The sequence below is a fragment of the Eleutherodactylus coqui genome, chromosome 4 (assembly GCF_035609145.1).
Source record: "Eleutherodactylus coqui strain aEleCoq1 chromosome 4, aEleCoq1.hap1, whole genome shotgun sequence".
Taxonomy (NCBI): Eukaryota; Metazoa; Chordata; class Amphibia; order Anura; family Eleutherodactylidae; genus Eleutherodactylus; species Eleutherodactylus coqui.
This window is the reverse complement of record NC_089840.1, coordinates 162058507-162064568: the sequence shown is the minus strand read 5'-3', so window position 1 is coordinate 162064568 and position 6062 is coordinate 162058507. Positions and strand designations below refer to the sequence as shown.

The following is a 6062-nucleotide window of genomic DNA, read 5'->3' as shown; positions in this document are numbered from 1 at the left end:
AAGTATCTGGGCCGGGTTTTTTGGAAAGGATGTCAGGTTGGTAGTGGGGCCATCCATTCCATTTCCTCCACTCCAGGTTATGTGCGAGGTCAATCAGCACAGGTGCTGAGGCTGAGCCAGGCGAGCTGTAGATATAAATAGCAGTGTGCACGGACACAGGGGGGGAATAAGATGGCTGCTGGACCCTGGCAGCCTGTGATACTGGCTAGAGCTGGAACCCTGCTGTGTGGTGCACCTGCGGAGCGTGACCTGGTCAGGCAGGGACTGCCTATTGTTATTGCTGGACTGTTATTTTTGTGCCTAAAGCTAAAGCTGCATTTGTGTTAACTATTCTGGACTGAAATAAACGTAGGTCACGCCTGCTCTTTGACTTTATCCACTGGTTTCCGCCTTTGACTGCCGCCCACCCACACTCTACCGAACTGTCCTCCCACTATATATTATATATATATATATATATATATATATATATATATATATATTGTAGCAACCCGGGGAGCATTCGCTCACATCACTGGTAGATGTCAATGGGTTACACTTCAAATTCTTATTTATTTTCACCTTCACTGAAATATCATTTTGCTTTAGCGCAGCGCTTCATCAAATAAGCTTAAATGTCCGTTTGCTTCATATAGTTCAATAAACAGTCCAACTGTGGTTCTCACCCACTCCCCAGGGCAGCTTCATCCAGTTGTCTTCAGCTTAGGACTCACTCTGTTTTTTCATAGGAATGCTTCACCCAACTTTGCTGAGGCACAGGAACAGTCTCTTCAGTGTTCAGGTCTATCTCTAGACCTCTTGCTGTCAGTCCAGGTTTCTCTCTAGACCTGTCTCTGGCTAACACCCAGGTCCCTCTCCGGACCTCTCTGGCTCTCACAGCCCCGGTCCCTCCCTGGACCTCTCTCTGGCTTGCAGACCACTTTTTCTGCAGCAGGAATGCACACCTATATTCCACTTCCTGACCACACCTGTGGGTGTTTTCCTTTTTCTCAGGCACCAGAATGCCTGTCTGTTGTCCCTTAAAGGCCATTCTCTGTAGTGCACCTCCACATATCCCTCTCCCTTGATAAAGGCCGTAGGCCATATCACACTTTTTCTCTTTTGGCCCTCCAGGGTCAAAACTCCAGCCCCAGGCGTCTCTTTCTATTTTTACTTGTCTGACAAGTTCCTTCTTCTTGTCTTCATTCTGCTCATTACATCCTTGCAGATCTCTCAGACTGCGCCCTCACAGCTTGCAAGTTGACTTCCAAGCGCAACCTTTCATCCTCTGTGGCTTGGAACTTATAATCAAGTTTCTCTACCTGAATCTTCATTTCTTCTACTTACTGTTCCAAGGCTTTAGTAGACTTTTCTAGTTCATGTACACTCTTCCCAACATCATCCTTGGAGCTAACCAAGTCCTCCATTTCAGTGCACAACAGCTTATTAAGTCTTTCGAATTGAGCCTTCATTTCAAAGGTCTCTTCTAGCTCAAGAACCTTCTCTCTGTATTCTTCTAGTTTCTCTTGTAGCTCATGCTCCAGCATGGCCTTGCTATAGCTTACAGTCTCTAATTCACTTTTCAATTCATTCAGCTTTATAATTATTATTTTTTCCTCACTTTGTAACAATTCTATTACTTCGCTTAGTACAGTGTTGTCGTCGGTTTGAGCAATTAGCATTCTTCGAAGTTCCTTTACATCTGAATCTAACTTTTGCTTGGTAGTATTCAGTTCACTGATGAGTTGGTCCTTGGAGTCAGCATCCCTTTGATAGGCTTTTACCACTTGGACAAACTGTTTCTTCACTGGGTTTGCTTTTTGAGGTAATTATTCTCTTGCTGCAGTTCTTCCAAGATTTCTGCTGCCACTTCTGAGACCATCTTAGCTTCAGTAGCCTCGCTTTGTGAACATAATTTGGCATGCTTTACTACTTCTAACTCTTTTTTCAGATTCTTTAACAAGATCATTTTTTCGTTTTTGTCTGAACTGGGTTCTAGACATCTTTGGTCTCCGAACCCACCTTTTAGCCACTCAACTATTTGATTTCCAGCATTTCATCTTCACACGCAACTTCTCTGAGAACTGTTAAAACCTCACTGTTTCTTCTGACACCACTTTCAGGGTGCATGTCAAGGTTAGTGCTTCTGTTTCTTTCTCATTAGCTCTTTTTTCTGCATGCTCAAGTTCACTGGCATATCTCGCAGATCCGTCTTTCTCTTCAGTCAGCCCATGTTCACACAGCTTCTGTTTCTTCTCCAGTTAGGACATAAGCTCCTGTTGGTGACCAAGCTTCACAGTAACATCTTCTAACTCTTGCTGAAGACTTACTTTAACCTTCTCAAGTTTATCATAGGCGGCTGTTTTCTCTTTATACTGCTGCTTTGTAGCTTCTAATTCCCCTTGCATTTCTCTTTTCTGCTCTTCCACAGAATCTAAGCACACGGCACTTTTCTCTAGTATATTTTCCAGATCCAATACCTCAGCCTGAAGTGTTGCAATCTGCTCTGACAGGTTTCCCTCAGTTTCTAAATCTTCCTCTACCTACTTGAGGAACACATCTCTCTCATCTTGCATTGTCTTCAGGTGTGCACTGAGACCAAGCTTCTGCTGTGTCTCTTCTTGCAGCAGCTTTTGGGACTCTTCAGTCTTAGCTCACCTGCTCAGACAACGCTGTCTGCACGCTGTCACATTCCGCAATTTTTATTTGTAGCTCTTTAAGCTGCATCTCCACTGCTTTTCTCTGGCATTCAGACTCCTGCTTGTCCTGCAATAGCACCTTCACCTTATGGGTCAGCTCACTACACTTGCTTTCCACAGCCTGTTTGACCTCTTCGAGGTTTCTTTCACTCTTCCAGCTTGCTCCAACCGTTGGGACAGTTCCCTCATAGCTAGCGCATGGGTCTAATTAATGTCCTGGATCTGAGCTTCATATAATTCTATCTCTTCATCCCGGCTTATCTGTAGCTGGGTCAGCACTTGCTCCTGATGAGCTTCTTGGGCTTCCTTGAAGTCCAGTATGCCTCTCAAGACCTTTGTTTGCTTCTCTGCTCGGCTGCAAGCAGCTTTCTCCCTTTCCAGTTTTTCCTTGAACTGATTTATCTGAACTTCCCATTCAATATTTCTCTTTGCTGACTGGGTTTTTAACTTTTTAAAGCCTTGTTCACTCCTGTGGGTTTGTTTACCCAGCAACAAATCAGCTTTCGTTTCAGTTACTCTGGTGAGGCACTCATTCTCCTTTAAGACTGTCTCACTTTGGCTTGGTGGTGCCATCTTTTCTGTAGACCTGACTGACTCTGTCAGTGCAGCGAACTGCTTCATTAGGAGTTGCCTTTCTTCCAACTGCACCTGCATAGCCTCCACATGGGCTTTTTGCTGCTGGGCACTTGTCTTGTGTTGCTGTACATTCATCTGTACTAGTTGCTTCACCAACTCCTCCATAATTGCAGCGGTTGCTTGCATTTTAACTGCTGTTTGGAAACAGGACATTCACCGCTGTAATATAAATTAATGCCAGCGCATCTCCACCATATGTAGCAAACCGGGGATCAGTCGCTCACATCACAGGTAGGAACCAATGGGTTTCACTCCAAATTCTTATTTATTTTAACCTTCACAGAAATATCATCTTGCTTCAGCGCAGCACTTCATCAAATAAACAGTCCAACTGTGGCTCTCACCCAATCCTCAGGGCAGCTTCATCCAGTTGTCTTCAGCTCAGGACTCACTCTGTTTTTCCTCAAGAATGCTTCACCCAACTTTGCTAAGGCACACGAACAGTCTCTTCAGTGTTCAGGTCTCTCTTTAGACCTCTTGCTCTCAGTCCAGGTCTCTCTCCGGACCTCTCTCTGGCTCTAACAGCCCAGGTCTCTCTCTGACTTGCAGCCCACTTTTCCTTTGACTGTAGCAGGAATGCACACCTATATTCCACTTCCTGACCACACCTGTGGGTGTTTTCCTTTTTCTCAGGCACCAGAATGCCTGTCTGTTGCCCCTACAGTCCATTCTCTGTAGTGCACCTATACAGTATGTATACATATATGTGTATACATATGCTTTTTTGTTTGTTTACTATTCTGTTTAATTTTTATCTATATTAAGAAATATGTGATCAGCAATTTTTAGCCATTGTGATGTACGATACATAAATATGTGATATATAATTTTTTACTCTGACTCAGTGCTTAACCATTTACTGTTTTACATGTCTCCCTGTCCCATTATTGTGCTTTGAGTTTTTTCTTATGATGTGAAATCTGCCATAAATTATTTTGCATATACAGATCAATTTAGGTTTTTTTTTTTCACTCATTCTTTAACCCTTTCCAATCCACTGACTGACCTCTGAAGACATTATGATTTAAGACTGTATGGCTCCAATGTTGGAAGATATCCATCGAGGTTCTCTTACTGTATATATAAATACACCCATTGTATTTAGTGAGGCAGGTGGATTATATGTTCAGAGTCTTTGATGAGCCTGTATAATTTTGTTCTGCTTCTACCGAATACAGAAGAAAGAAAAGATGGAAGCATTTAAAGAGACCAAGATGGATGAACACAGAACTTGCACACATGTTAAAAAGAAGAAAAATATGTTTATCAAATGGAAAGAGGGGAGAATATCTAAAGAAGAATATAATGCAGTCTGCAGAAATGGTAGGGCAAGTGTCAGAATAGCTAAAGCTAATAATAAATTGAGGCTTGCAACAGAGGCCAAAAGCAATGAAAAAGGATTTGGGGGTATGTCAAAAGAAAAGTCAAATATGCTATTGGATGCTTACAAGATGAAAATGGTGAATTGGTTAAGAATGATGTTGAGAAGGCAGAGCTGTTAAATTCCTATTTTGTATCTGTTTTCTCTCATCTTCCCTGTGCTATTGGGGGAATAAAAGAGTGCATGCTATCTATAAGCAGAGAGAGAGTGAGGGAACACTTAGCTAACTTAAATGAATTCAAGTCTTAAGGTCCAGATGAATTATATCCTAGGATACTATAGGAAGCAGCGGAGGTAATTGCTGAACCACTTGCCATAATCTTTGAAAAATCCTGGAGAACACCAGAAATCCCTGAAGATTGGAAAAGGGCAAATGTTGTCCCCATCTTGAAAAAAAAGGAAGAAGATGGACCCAGGAAACTATAGGCCTGTGAGCCTGACTTCTATACTGGGAAATTTAATAAATTATTAAACAGCATGCATGCAAGTACTTGGATAAAAATGGAGTAATTAAACAGAGCTAGCATGGGTTTGTAACAAACAAGCCATGCCAGACGAATCTAATATTTTTTTATGACAGAATCACCGACTCAGTGGATCAGGGAAATGCGGTAGATATAGTATATATTGACTTTAGTAAAGCATTTGACAAAGAATCTCATACCATACTTATGAAAAAATGACCAAATATGGGATTGACAAGGCAACTGTTATGTAGATTCAAAACTGGCTGAGTGATCATACTCAAAAAGTCGTCATAATTGGCTGCACATCCAAGTGGAAGAATATATCAAGTGGGTTTACCACAAGGCTCTGTCCTAGGCCCAGTGTTGTTCAACATTTTTATAAATGATCTGGAGGAGGGAATTGATGGGAAACTGATCAAATTTGCAGACAAAAAAGCTAGGAGGAATAGCTAACACTAGGGAAGAGAGAGAGTATTCAAAAAGATCTAGAAAAGCTTGAACAGTGGGCGGTGACTAACAGAATGGTATTTAACAAGGAAAAAGTTCTACATCTGGGCAAGAAAAATTAAAAAAGCACATACAGAAGGGGAGGAATTGGGCTAAGCAGCAGCACATGTGAAAAATACTTGAGTATACTAATAGATAGACTGAACATGAGTCAACAATGTGATGCAGCAGCTAAAAAGGCAAACACAGTTCTGGGATCTATTAAAAGAAGCATAGAGTCTAGATCACGTGACGTAATTATTCCCCTCTATTCTTTCTTAGTCAGACCTCATCTAGAATATTGTGTCCAGTTCTGGGCACCCCACTTTAAAAAAGACAGACAATCTGGAGCAAGTTCAGAGAAGAGTTGCAAGATGGTGAGCGGTCTGCAAATCCAGTCCTATGAGGAACGAT

At 42.0% G+C, this 6062-nt stretch overlaps 1 pseudogene; it reads right to left on the bottom strand.

Annotated features, from left to right (window-relative positions):
* Positions 1 to 709: 709 nt before the first annotated feature.
* LOC136626548 (myosin-9-like) lies at positions 710 to 3419 on the bottom strand (annotated as a pseudogene).
* Between the last annotated feature and the right edge of the window lie 2643 nt (positions 3420 to 6062).